General features: G+C 48.1%; 1 long non-coding RNA gene across 4 annotated transcripts in view; it reads left to right on the top strand.

Moving 5' to 3' along the window:
• Positions 1–13,843, top strand: part of LOC142158638 (uncharacterized) — a 53,270-nt gene that overhangs the window by 25,588 nt on the left and 13,839 nt on the right. For all 4 annotated transcript variants that reach the window (XR_012692827.1, XR_012692825.1, XR_012692828.1 and 1 more), the window contains one exon: positions 12,816–12,887. This is a non-coding gene — a long non-coding RNA (uncharacterized LOC142158638). The remainder of the gene's footprint in view (positions 1–12,815; positions 12,888–13,843) is intronic.

Below are 13,843 nucleotides of genomic sequence, written 5' to 3' on the forward strand. Positions count from 1 at the left end.
CACCTACCCTAACTCCTGCCTGACCTGTCACAACACTAGCATAAGTAGATAGGTGTAGAAATTGGAGGTACAACATTCTTATCCTTATTCTGCTCTGCTGATCTCACCACAGGTAATTTAATACCAGAACCTTCAGCAGCATTACTCTGCCGAATTAATTGTTTATTTTTGTCATCCATACCTTTAAATGAAAACATATTTGGCATGCTCTTGGCTGCGGTTTCTATAGCAACTATAGCCGCACGGGACCTCTCCAAGACTTTAATGGGACCGAAAACAGAATCTACAATAACTGCTTGTGCTTCTGACAAAGTGGTTTTAGCTAAAAAACATTCTTTACCTGGGGCTGACTACGGAGACATTACTTTTGATCAGGGTTGTCCAACCCACGGCCCATGGGCCGCATGCGGCCCAGCACGCCTGTAAATGTGGCCCAGAAGGAGTTTTGGTTGTGGCAAGGAGGCAGCGCTCTTAATGGAAAAAAAAAATCCTGCAAAAATAAAGAAAAGAAACTACTTACCTTGCGATCTCGCGGTCACGTCAGCTGGTACTCCGGCTCCCTCCCTTGTCTCCTCCTCTGTGCAGCGCTCGCAGTGAATGTTGGGTGTGATGTCATCACGCTCAACATCCATTGCGGAGCGCAGCACAGAGGAGACACCCGCGCGAGAAGAACAATCAGCAGCACAGAATTAGAGAAAAGAAGCGAAGAGGACAGGAGAACAAGCCGATTAAAAGGTAAGTTAAGGCGGATTTTTTTTATTATTTCAAGGGACGCTGACAAGTGAATAAAAGTCACCTGGTCCTGGAGCATCATGGACCTTATCTCCCTGCTACATACTTCTACTTGTATTAATAATGGGGCATTATATATTATTCTCTTTGGCCCATTATAAGTTGTTATCCCTTAACGAACATAGTGGTGTAATTATCAAAACAGGTCACAATTTGGGGTCACAGTGGTGTATATGTCAGGTACCGCAGGCCTGGTCATTGCACCCTGATACACAATGCCTGGCTTAAATGATATTGCATCGAAACAATACAAAAAGTGATTATAGTATAATAACTAGAGAGGATTTTTTGAACAGGGCGATGATATATATCTCTCTCTATATATATATATATATATATATATCACTTTTTTCTCATATATGTATATGTTAACTGTTTTCTATGGTTTTTTGGATGATCAGCTATCGTTAGTGTATCTTATGTGCGGCCCAAACCAACTCGTCGTCTGCCAATGTGGCCCAGGAAAGCTAAAAGGTTGGACATCTAAAGTTTAGATTTTGACACATTACTGCCAATCGGAAGTGACGTATCAGAGGAACCGGAAGTAGCCGCTCCGTCCCTAGACACACTCCCCACAGCTTACGGAACACTGCTTTTGCCAGATACACATTGCATCCCCATTACCATTGGTTCCTCCATCAACAATGCACCACACGCCCCCGCACCATCCGCCACCTCAGGTTCATCGCGCACCGGATGTCCCACCGTTGGGACAGAGGTCTGGGCAGAGGGAGCTGATCCAGCTGCATCTTTAGCCGCTGAACCTGCAACCCCCCCTCCTCACTACCCGCCGCCTGCTCACCTGTCATTGGTGCGTCTCTCTCCAGAACTCTGATAGAATCATACAATGGATTTATATTAGAGTCCTTATCACAATTGGCATGTTTAGTGGTAAAGACACCAATGTTTCAAGCTGTGAAGTAGTCACACACGCATTTAAAGTTTTCTCTAATGCACTTATGTTGTCAAATTTGCTTGCTAGAGACAGCTCCATTTCCTCTATTTCTTTTGTGTATAGCACTCTATCTGTGCTATATGCGCAGTTCCTTTTCGTTTTTTTCAGACTGATCTGACGACGTAACTTAGACACCTCCTGTTCCAGTTGATAAATCTCCTCTTTCAAAAAGTGCAGGATTTGCACCACTGGATTCAGAAACAGATAATTCCATGTCCATGGCCCCTTTTAACCACTAATAAGCCACAGCTGACAGTTCAGAGGCTGTTTCTGCTGAATCATTTATTTGGCTTAATATTACTGCTTCTCCTGTCCCTTTATCATCCACACTGCAGCTCACCGGGTCGGCAACAGCTTGCTTATTTCCAGATGAAGTTACAATACAATGACCTTTGTCATCTTCCTCAATTTGCTTTATGCTGGGGATATGTGTCACTTTTGCAAAAACCTCTGCAGGGTTCTTGGGATCCTTATCTTGATTTTTAATAGCCAGATCTGTACCAAGGGAGTACCCTCCTTTTGCCTGTTGGTCACCACTGGAACAGTTTGGGTCACCTGTTGAAATGCAGACTGGACTTTGTCCTATGATTTTTGGGCCTGAAATAGGCCCTGAAGCCTGGGACCTCTCCTGCATCTCTTCCCCAGAGAATTGTTCTTGAATACTCAGGCCTAAGCTAGGCCTTAGAAACTGAGGCTTTTCCTTCACCCCTTCCCCATTGGCTTGTCCTCTAGCTCTTGGGCATGGAACAGGCCTTGGGGTCTGGGTATTTCCTCCATCTCTTTGCAGAGTTGACCTCTGGTTCTTGGGCCTGGGCTAGGCTCGCCTCCACTTTCTCCCCACATACTTGCTTCCTGGTTTCTGAGCCCGGATTAGGCCCTGGAGCCTGGGGACTCACCTCCTCCTCTTCCCCAGGATTATGCATCATTCCTATGCTTCACCCCAGGTATCACTCTGGAACTCATAGCACAGTCTCACACCTCCACAAAGCTGCTGAATCCAGAATGAGGCTGGATCAACCCTAGCACAAGCATTTCCTTGTATATACATTCCTTGGCCTCTGGTGAGTCCCGATAAGCGGGTTGCCTAAGTGGCCTATGCTCACCAGTGTCCACATGGTGCATAACCAAGGAAGTCCGATCGGCGCTTCCTACTGAACTGAGTCACAAAGGGCCACAGCATTACCTCAAGCTGCTCCCTCTTGCGGGCACTCAACTGCTCATCCCAGCCCACTTCCTCTACACCACCTTCACCTTTGGCATCCGTGAGACGGTCAGGTACTTGGTCACTTCCTGTTTCCTTAGTCGGTAAGCAGCAAACCGCTGCTATCAACTCCACACACTCGTGGTATGCCTTCAACTTATTTATGTAGTAGGTCCACTGTCGCATATCGTCGCTATCAAATGACACCACGTAAGTGATGTCACTCAGGCATTTTGAGACTGTGTATGGTCCAGCCCAGGCAGCCTGGAGCTTGTTCTGGCGCATGGGCATCAGAAGAAGGACCTTCTGTCCTACCTCGAACACTCAGGCACGCACGCCCTGATGATGCCAAGCCTTCTGTTTTGCCTGCCCTTCCGCTAGGTTAGCATGGGCGAGCCCCATGAGATTCTCTAAACCATATCTGAGCTTCAACACATACTCCACCACAGACATATCCTGGGTGGGTAGCTCCCCTTCCCAAGAATCCCACAAGTCTTGGCACTTCCCGATAAGCAAACAGGAGGTGCGGCAGGTAGCATTCCTAGTCCCCCTCACTCTGTAGTTACAAATGCCCGTAGCATGTGCTTCAGAGTGCCATTGAACCACTCGTACAGTCCATTAGTCAGGGGATGGTAGGGGACAGTATGGAGTTGCCGCACTCCACACTTTGCCCAGAGACACTGGACCAGTTCCCTTATGAACTGTGTCCCTTGATTGGTTAGGATCTCACTAGGGAACTCTACTCTGCTAAATACTCCTGGCAGCATCTCCGCTACCTTTTCCGCAGATATGAAGGACAGAGCTACAGCCTCTGGATACCGGGCAGCGTAGTCCACCACGGTGAGCATGTACCTCTTCCCAGATCTACTGGGTACAGGCAGGGGACCTACTATGTCCACAGCCACTAGCTGAAAAGGTTCCCCAACTACTGGCAAGGACCTGAGGGGGGCACGAGCACTGAGGCGCCCAAGACGCTGACACACATCACAAGACTTATAGTAGGCCCAGATGTCATCTGACATTTCCGGTCAGAAAAAATTATTTGTCAGGTGCTTCAGTGTTCAGTCTCTCCCTGGTGTCCTGCCATAGAGATTTTGTGGACAACTGTCATCAGTCACATGCGAAACTCCCGTGGTACCACCAGTTTACTGTCCTATCCTCATCTACCTTCCTAGCTACACTGTACAACAACCCTTTATGCCAGGTCACACTCCCCACCTCTGTCGCTGGAAGGCTGTCGCCAGCCTGGCACCTCATGCCTTCCAGTGAGGATCAGAGAGCTGGACTGCCCTGAACTCTTCCCTGCGGCCCTCACTATAGTCTAAGACAGGATACGCTGCACTAGGGTCTATTTTGAGGTTACTAGGATCAGTCAAAGTGGTGTCAGTCAAAGAGGGGTCCCTGTGGTTAGCTATATTCACCGCTGGAGCTGGCATACTGCTAGGGACAGGAGCATCACCGAGCACCCCACAAGATCAGGCTGGCAAGAGACAACATCCTCTGCGTTGCTAGAGGATGCAGTCTTTCCAGAGGCAAAGGGCTGGCTATTTCACGAAGAAATAGCAGATGTGGTATTTTCCTCTGGGCTGGCTGAAGCTGTGGTTGCTGGTGATAGCTGTTGTCTAGCAGCTGTGGTCATTTCCTCTGGGCTGGGTTGTGCAGGTGTAGATCCTGAAGACTGTAGTTTGGCATCTTGGCTCCGGGTAATAGAATTGAGAAATTCCATTACCCACAATTCCACTCCCAACATCGTTGCCCAAGATCAGATCAGTTGGGAGGCCAACATCTCGCAACTCTCGGCCATCTCCCCAGTCCAGATACACCCTTGCTACAGGCACTTCCTTCTCCAGTCCATCTGCCACAGTAACTTTTGGCAGTGCGACCCTGCAATACTGCAGCAGGATCAATAAGATGGAAGCTCACTACAGTTATGGATGCCTCTGAGTCTCTCAGTCCTTCTCCCTGCGAGGGTCCCCCTTGGACCGGCTGCAGGTTCCTCCACATGTTTTTGGGTGGTCTTTTGGACACACAGGTGACTCTTCCCTCCAAGTCACCTTCAGAAACGCCACACTCCATTGGGCTGGCAGGGGTGGAAACAGTCTCTAATGGCTCACCTTCACCTGTTATTCAAGTCAGCCAGGACCAATGACTCGGATTAGGGGCACGAGTCTGGGGTGTGTTACGAGACGTGGCAGCTCTGGGCACCGCCGCGACTCGCTCCCGTCTGCTGCCGGACGTCCCGGCCGTCGTCATGACGACCGGGATGTCATTTCCGCTTTACCCCGACCGTTGCCAAGGCAGCGGTCGGACGCTCCCCTTGTGTAGCGCCGCGTCCCGGCATCCAGGGCAGCCAGGCTAAGAAGGAACATCTGGCCACTTAACTCCTGTGCCTCTGGCACTTCCTATTGGCCAGTACTTGTATTTAAAGCAGGGAGGGGAAATCCGTCCCTGCCGGTTATAGTTCCTGCTTCTGCTGACTAGCCTGCTTGTGTTCCTGGTTGCTGTACCTTTTTTGGATTGATTCTTCGTTGCTGACCTTTTGCCTGATTCCTGACTCCGTTTGTTTGCCTGTGCCCTTTTGACCTCTTTGCCTGGACTTCTACACTGCTGATTTGCCCGTGACCTCTGACTCCGGTTCGTGTCCTGGATATTCTGTTTGCTGCCGGCCTCGACCCTTGCCTGACCTCACTCTGCTATTACTCCCATCTGCTATCGCTGTGTTTTCCCCAGTCCGCGCACAATTCACGACCCTCAGCTGTCTGCGGCCAAGTCTGTCCCCACCACTAGGGGCTCCAGCGAAAAACCAGACTTCTGAGCAGACTCCGGGTTTTGTGTTGCTGGCTGTGGGGGTTCCTAACATTATAACCGGCCTAAAAAAGAAAGGTTATATTGGAGTGAGTTGCACCATTTGGTCCTATGGAACCAAGCCCGGCACAAGTGCTGGCAGGACAAATCCAGACCTTGTCCCAGATGGTCCAGGAGCTGTCCCAGCGGCAGGCGGCTCAGGAACAAGCATCTAGAGCTTCACAAGTCACTCAATCTGTTGTGGTGGAACCCAAGATGCATTTACCTGACCGCTTTTCGGGAGATCGCAGGCTCTTCCGTAACTTCCGTGACAGCTGCAAGCTCTATTTTAAATTGAGACCACTCTCGTCTGGATCTCCACAGCAGAGGGTGGGGATAATTATCTCTCTCCTACAAGGGGATCTGCAATCCTGGGCATTCAGCCTAGATTCCAACAGCCCGCAGTTACAGTCGGTGGACGTCTTCTTTGAAGCACTCGGGTTGATTTATGATGATTCGATCCTTATCACAAGGGCAACGTTCCGCGGAGGAATATTGTTCCAATTTCAGATGTTGGTCTTCAGACTGTGCATGGAATGACCCAACTCTTCGTTGTCAATTCCGTCTGGGCCTCTCTGAGCAAATAAAGGACTCCCTGGTCCAGTACCCTACTGCAGGGTCCCTCGAGGAACTTATGCAGCTAGCTATCCGGATCGACAGGAGATACAGAGAAAGAAAGACTGAAAAGGAAAGTTCTTCCACCTTTTCTCCTATGCTTCCGCAAGCTGCTCCTCTTGACCAAGTCGAACCTATGCAACTGGGGGCATATCGACTATCATCGGAGGAACGCAATCCGTAGGCGTACTTTGGGTCTCTGCCTGTACTGTGGAGAGAAGGGCCATCTGCTCCACTCCTGCCCCGTAAAACCGGGAAAAGACCGGGCCAAGTGAGCATGGAGAGTGTCCACTTAGGCCTACAAGTAATCTCTCCAAAAAATGAGTTGCTTGTACCTGCTCAGCTCACTTTTAATGGACGAGATATTTCCGTCCCAGCCTTTCTGGACAGTGGAGCTGCCGGAAACTTTCTGGACTTGGCCCTCGCCCGGTCCTTGGGTTTCGTAGCCGTTCCATTGGAATCCATCATCACTGTTTTCGGATTAGATCATCGTTCACCTCCTCTACAGTTAAAGTTGGGTGCCCTTCACTCCGAGACTATCTCTCTGTATCTGATTAACTGTCCTTCAGTTCCTTTAATTCTGGGCTACCCCTGGCTAGTTCTTCAAAATCCTTGTATCGATTGGACCAAGGGGGAGATCATCAAGTGGGGTCCTCAATGTTCTTCTTCATGCTTGTCTCTACCACTCAGAATTACTCAGATCTGTCCTGAACAGTTGCCTCTTCACTACCATGAGTTTTCTGACGTCTTCTCTAAAAAAGAAGCAGATGTTCTTCCTCCACATCGGGAGTACGATTGTGCTATTGACCTTGTCCCTGGTTCTAGGTTGCCCAAGGGAAGATTATATGCCTTATCTATTCCAGAGACCCAATCCATGGAATCAAACGTGAAGGAGAACCTGCAAAAAGGCTTCATACGGCCTTCCAAGTCTCCTGCCGGAGCAGGCTTCTTCTTTGTGGCAAAAAAAGATGGTGGGCTTAGGCCTTGTATTGATTACAGAGGGTTAAATAAAATTACCATTAAAAATACTTATCCCTTGCCACTTATCTCAGCCATCTTCGATCAACTAAAGGGAGCCAAGATTTACACGAAAATTGACCTACGAGGGGAGGGGCCTACAATTTGATACGTATCCGAAGTGGCGACGAGTGGAAGGCCGCCTTTGATACTCAAACGGGTCATTACGAATACCTCGTTATGCCCTTCGGCCTCAGCAATGCTCCAGCTGTTTTCCAAGACTTGATCAACGATGTCCTTCGTGAATTCTTGGGTTCCTTCGTAGTGGTCTACCTGGACGACATCCTGATTTATTCCCGTTCATTAGAACAACACCGGGAACATGTTCGACAAGTACTTCTGAAGCTCCGTCATCATCATCTATATGCCAAATTAGAAAAATGTGACTTCGAAGTCTCCAGAGTCACTTTTCTGGGGTATGTTATCTCTCCTGAAGGCTTTGCTATGGACCCCAGAAAAGTACAGGCTATTCTTGATTGGGTACAACCCTCTAATTTGAAGGCCATCCAAAGGTTCCTGGGATTCGCCAACTATTATAGGAAATTTATCAGTTCATTTTCTATCCTCATCGCCCCCATCACAGCTCTGACCCGCAAGGGTGCTGATCCTAAGGTCTGGTCGCCTAGTGCAGTTTCCGCCTTCGAAGCCTTGAAACGTGCTTTCATGTCTGCCCCAGTTCTAAGACATCCGAATCCAGACCTCCCATTTATTGTTGAGGTCGATGCTTCGGATGTTGGAGTTGGAGCCGTATTATCTCAGAAAGATCCTAAAGACCACCGCCTTCATCCATGTGCTTATCTGTCTCGAAAATTCTCTTCTGCTAAAGAACATTACGACGTGGGCAATCGTGAGTTACTGGCCGTCAAATGGGCATTGGAAGAATGGCGCCACTGGCTGGAAGGAGCAAGACATACTATTACCATCTATACGGACCACAAAAACCTATCCTACATTGAGTCCGCTAAAAGATTGAATTCCAGGCAAGCACGGTGGTCCCTCTTCTTCTCCCGTTTCCAATTTATTATTACTTTTCGGCCTGGTTCAAAGAACCTAAGAGCGGATGCCCTGTCACGTAACTTTATTTCCTCTCAAAGTCCAGTTTCTGAGCCCTGCTCCATTATTCCTGCCTCTTCTATTTTGATTGCCTTTACGCAGGAACTGGGTAAAACCCTTCAGCAGTGTCAACTGAAACACCAGTGGGCAAACTTTTTGTGCCTGTACACCTCAGGAAGTCGGTCCTCTCACAGTGTCATAACAACAAAACTTCTGGACATCCCGGTATTTCCAAGACCATCGAAATTGTCTCTCGTACTGTCTGGTGGCCATCATTGTCTAAAGATGTAAGAGAGTATGTATCGTCCTGTAACTTGTGCTCCAAGAACAAAGTTTCCCGGAGTTCCCCGTCAGGGCCATTACTGCCATTGCCTGTTCCAGTCAGACCTTGGACCCATGTGTCCATGGACTTCATCGTTGATCTACCCCTATCCTCTGGGTGTAACACCATCTGTGTAACCATGGACCGGTTCAGCAAATTGGCCCATTTTATTCCGTTGACCAAGTTACCTTCTGCCCGTTCTTTGGCCACTTTATTCGTCAAATATATATTTCGTTACCATGATATCGTGTCAGACCAGGGTGTCAGACCAGGCTCACAGTTCATCGCAGTCTTCTGGAGGTCCATTTGCTCTCTCCTAGGCATCAACCTCAGTTTGTCGTCTGCCTACCACCCGGAGTCAAACGGACAGACCGAGAGGGTGAATCAATCCCTGGAGCAATACATTCGACTGTATATTTCCAAACACCATGACAATTGGACTGACCTCCTTCCCTGGGCCGAATTTGCGTATAACAACGCATACCACACGTCTTCCCGGTGTTCTCCTTTTTATTGCAACTTGGGATACCATCCTAGGGCCAACTCCTTATCCTCTCTTTCCACTGATAGACCACCTGGAACCGGAGCTATGGCCACCCGCCTTAGGAAGATTTGGAAGTCTGTACATCAGTCCTTACTTCGAGCTTCCTTTAGGTCAAAAGTTTTTTCGGACTTACACCGTTCTGCTTGTTCATTCAAAGTTGGGGACTCTGTGTGGCTCTCCACTCGGAATATAAGACTCCGTCAGCCGTGTAAGAAATTAGGACCTAAATTTATTGGTCCATTTACCATTTTAAAGCAAGTCAACCCAGTGGCCTTCAAACTGAAGCTTCCGTAATCTTTAAAGATCCCCAGTAAGTTTCACTGCTCTTTATTGAAACCTGCCCGATCTTCCAGAAGATTCAAACCTCAAACAGTTTCGGTGGATGGACATCAAGAGTTTGTAGTGGAGAAAATCCTGGATTCCAAGAATGTCCAGGGTCAGGTTCACTACTTAGTCCACTGGAAGGGGTATGGTCCTAAAGAACGGTCGTGGGTACCACAGAGAAACCTACACTCAGACAGGTTACTCACTGAGTTCTTTAAGAGATTTCCCGGAAAACCAGGTTGTCGGGGTTCCTTGATCCCTCCTCAAGGGGGGGGTACTGTTACGAGCCGCGGCGGCTCTGGGCACCGCCGCGACTCGCTCCCGTCTGCTGCCGGACGTCCCGGCCGTCGTCATGAGGCAACGGTCGGGACGCTCCCATTGTGTAGCGCCGCGTCCCGGCATCCAGGGCAGCCGGGCGCGTGCGCAAACTAAGAAGGAACAGCTGGCCACTTAACTCCTGTGCCTCTGGCACTTCCTATTGGCCAGTACTTGTATTTAAAGCAGGGAGGGGCAATCCTTCCCTGCCGGTTATAGTTCCTAGTTCTGCTGACTAGCCTGCTTGTGTTCCTGGTTGCTGTACCTTTTTTGGATTGATTCTTCGTTGCTGACCTTTTGCCTGATTCCTGACTCCGTTTGATTGCCTGTGCCCTTTTGACCTCTTTGCCTGAACTTCTACACTGCTGATTTGCCCGTGACCTCTGACTCCGGTTCGTGTCCTGGATATTCTGTTTGCTGCCGGCCTCGACCCTTGCCTGACCTCACTCTGCTATTACTCCCATCTGCTATCGCTGTGTTCTCCACAGTCTGCGCACAATTCACGACCCTCAGCTGTCTGCGGCCAAGTCTGTCCCCACCACTAGGGGCTCCAGCGAAAACCAGACTTCTGAGCAGACTCCGGGTTTTGTGTTGCTGGCTGTGGGGGTTCCTAACAGGGTGCTGGGGCTGTGCTACAGTCCATCCTGAAGTGACCGGTTTTCTTGCAGCTGTAGCACTTTCTCTCTAGCCTGGGCTCTGATGGTCTCTGATAACTCCCAGGGACAGGGCGGGGCGGCGGCTGGTGAGTGGTACCCGAAGGGTTAGGTACCTGCTTTTGGGGGTGAGTAGAAGAGGGGTGTCCCTCTGATTGTACAGTCCTTTGGGGTTGCCTGTTAACCTGGCGATTCTGCCAGTGTGGCTTTACAGTCACATACTGATCCGCCAACTGGGCCACTTTTTCAAAGGGTTGCTGGGCTACGGTCCAATACCCACTCATTTACCCCTGGTGTGCACCGGTGGAAAACTGCTCTCTGTAAATTAAGTCTACTAATTCTTCCCAGGACTTGGCGTCAGATTAATTAATCCATTTTACTGCCAACTGCCACAACTGTTTGGCAAATTCTTTGTGGCTGATATGGGTGCTTTTATCCAAGTCCCGAAACTTCTGCACCCTGTCTGTTGTTGCTGGGAACCGGCTGTGCTTACTGTGCCACCATTCCCTTTCTTTATCACAAATGCACCCTCTAATCACAGTAGGAGGGGCTTAAGCAGCTACCACCACAGGACTTCTTACCGGAATCCAGGACGGGTTCCTTCTGGGTGACTGTCACTACTAGTTTACCCCTTTGCTGTTGCACCTGGGCTGATCTCTTCCTATAGATCAGGGTTGCTGTCGATGGATCCCCCCTGGCCAGAGCAGCTGGGTAGCAGGCAGAGCGGTGGTACCGGAAAGCTAGGTCCAAACATCAGTACAGCCGGGAACGGATAAGAGTTGGGTCTAATCTGTAGGTAACAGGAATTTCGGCATGGAAGAAGCTGTCAAGCAGGTCTTTGAAGCAAGTGATGTTTAAGCTCCAGTAGTCCTAACAAGGACAGTTCACACTGGTTTAAGGTACCAGTGATCAGGTCAGTTGGAACAAAAATTATACATTTCAGTACAAACCAGTGCTGTTTTATACAGTTTTGGACACAGCCTCGCACGGGGCAAGCCAGCCCCCTGAAGTTTGAGTTATTTTTAGTATCAGGATGCAATGTGTTTCCCCAAACATGAATTTTAATGCAATGTATACTTAACAAAATTTGCAGTAATCTGTGATATCCTAAATCACATTGATCAGAGATTTCCTTTCATTTTAACCAGGATACAGGTAACGGCTTCCTGCCGGGCCTTCAGACCAGAGCAGGCATTTGACACTTCACATTAAAAGACTTAGTTAGCATTTTCTGCTATCAGCAAAACAGACTCCCTCCCCACATATGCCTAATGTGAGATTTCCACTAACAAAGTTACAAATCCCAAACAAGACATTTCTTATACCAAAATACACACAATATCAAAAATAAGTACATTTGCCATCATATAAAAAAGCGCCCTGCGCTATTTCTTTTAAATAAATTTATACCATAACTTATTATAGGTGATCCAGCCACACTTACAAATTGGTAGGTCCTTGTCTCTTGTGCTCATTCCACCTTTAACTAAAATCTGTAATCTCTCTCTCTCTCTACTGGTATCTTTTCATCACTATTCAGGCACACAGGGGTTACTCGTATTCTGAAGAAACAAAATTCTGACCCAAACTCTCTCTCAAATTACCGCCCTTTCTCTCAGCTCCCATGCCCCTCCAATCTTTCTTGAGAGAATTGCATACACTCGCCTCACACACTTCCTTTCTGCAAACAATCTATTGGAACCCCTTTAATCAGGCTTTCGCTCTCAACAGAGAGACTACACTGACCAAAGTTGTCAATGATCTTATCACAGCTAAAACTAAAGGTCATTACTCTCTTCTAATTCTCCTGGATCTCTCTGCTGCATTCAACACTGTTGACCACTCTCTCTTTATACAGATGCTACAATCCCTAGGTCTTTAAGACACTGTCCTATCCTGGTTCTCATCCTACCTATTTAATCAATCTTCCAGTGTTAATTTCTCTGGAACAACCTCCACTCCGCTTCCTTTATCAGTTGGAGTACCACAAGGCTCAGTCCTAGGTCCTCTGCTGTTTCCTATCTACACCACTTCTCTTGGAACACTAATAAGCTCATATGTGGGGTAAGACGTATGTGTGTGTTTTCTGCACTAAATGGGTTTTCTCACAAAGTGTATGAAAATGCAGTTAGACAACACAGGAACTAACCATAATCCTTCTCTTCTCTTTTCATCTCCAGGTATTTCCAGCCTTGCTCTGCTATTCTGAACATTAATCTGTGTATCTCATCCCTGCAACTGTGTGTTTAAAAGTATGTTATAAGAATTTGTTATCTGTTCAAACTTAGGTTGGCCCAATCGTTTATTGATGCCTAATTTATGATAGGTATGTGGCCTCCTCTAGCCTATTTGAAAAATGTTTCTTTTCCTTTGAGTATTTGACCAATTATCACAGCTGTAGTGTATTCCTAAAATAGCTTGACTACATATTAGCTTCAGTCTTTGGGGTGACGTGTGTGTGTTTTCTGCACTAAGTGAGTTGCACAGTTAGACAACACAGTTGGACAAACATTGGACAACATTTGATTACTTACAGGAATAAGCATATTATAAGAATCTGCCACAGCCTATTTCTGCAATAGGCTGGTCAAGCAGGTCCTAGAGCACCCGGGACTCCAACGGACAATCTCCCCTGTTTTCCAATCAATAAGGGGGTTATGACTGCGAAGCCAGGGATACCCCAATATCAAAGGAGCAGAGGGACAAGAGATAAGATAGGAGAGCTCCTCCGTATGGAGGACTCCTACAGACAACCGAACCATTGGAGTCCTGGCGAGAATCCTTCCCCCAGGCCCTTGCCATCCAAACCACATGTGGTGATGCTTGATCCTAACCTGATATGTGGAATATCAAGTGTCTGAGCCAAATGTATATCCAGAAAATTACCAGCCGCACCACTGTCAAGAAAAGCTTTCAGGTCCATGGATCTCTCACGGAAAGTTAGACGTCCAGGGACTAATAAAGAATTGTCTGAAGAGGTAATCTGAAGACCCAAGCGCACCTCTTCACCTGCACTTAGGCTTTGGAGTTTCCCAGCTTGCTGGGACATGAACAAACTAAATGGCCTGGTTGACCACAATACATACACAAGCCTAGTGAGCGTCTTCTGGAGCGTTCCTCCGGAGGCAAACGATAAGCGCCCAACTGCATGGGTTCAGAGGAATCAGGCAAAGTATTATCAAGTTTAGCAAAAACGTCCATAGGAGCA

Source organism: Mixophyes fleayi, chromosome 5, assembly GCF_038048845.1.
Source record: "Mixophyes fleayi isolate aMixFle1 chromosome 5, aMixFle1.hap1, whole genome shotgun sequence".
Classification (NCBI taxonomy): Eukaryota; Metazoa; Chordata; class Amphibia; order Anura; family Limnodynastidae; genus Mixophyes; species Mixophyes fleayi.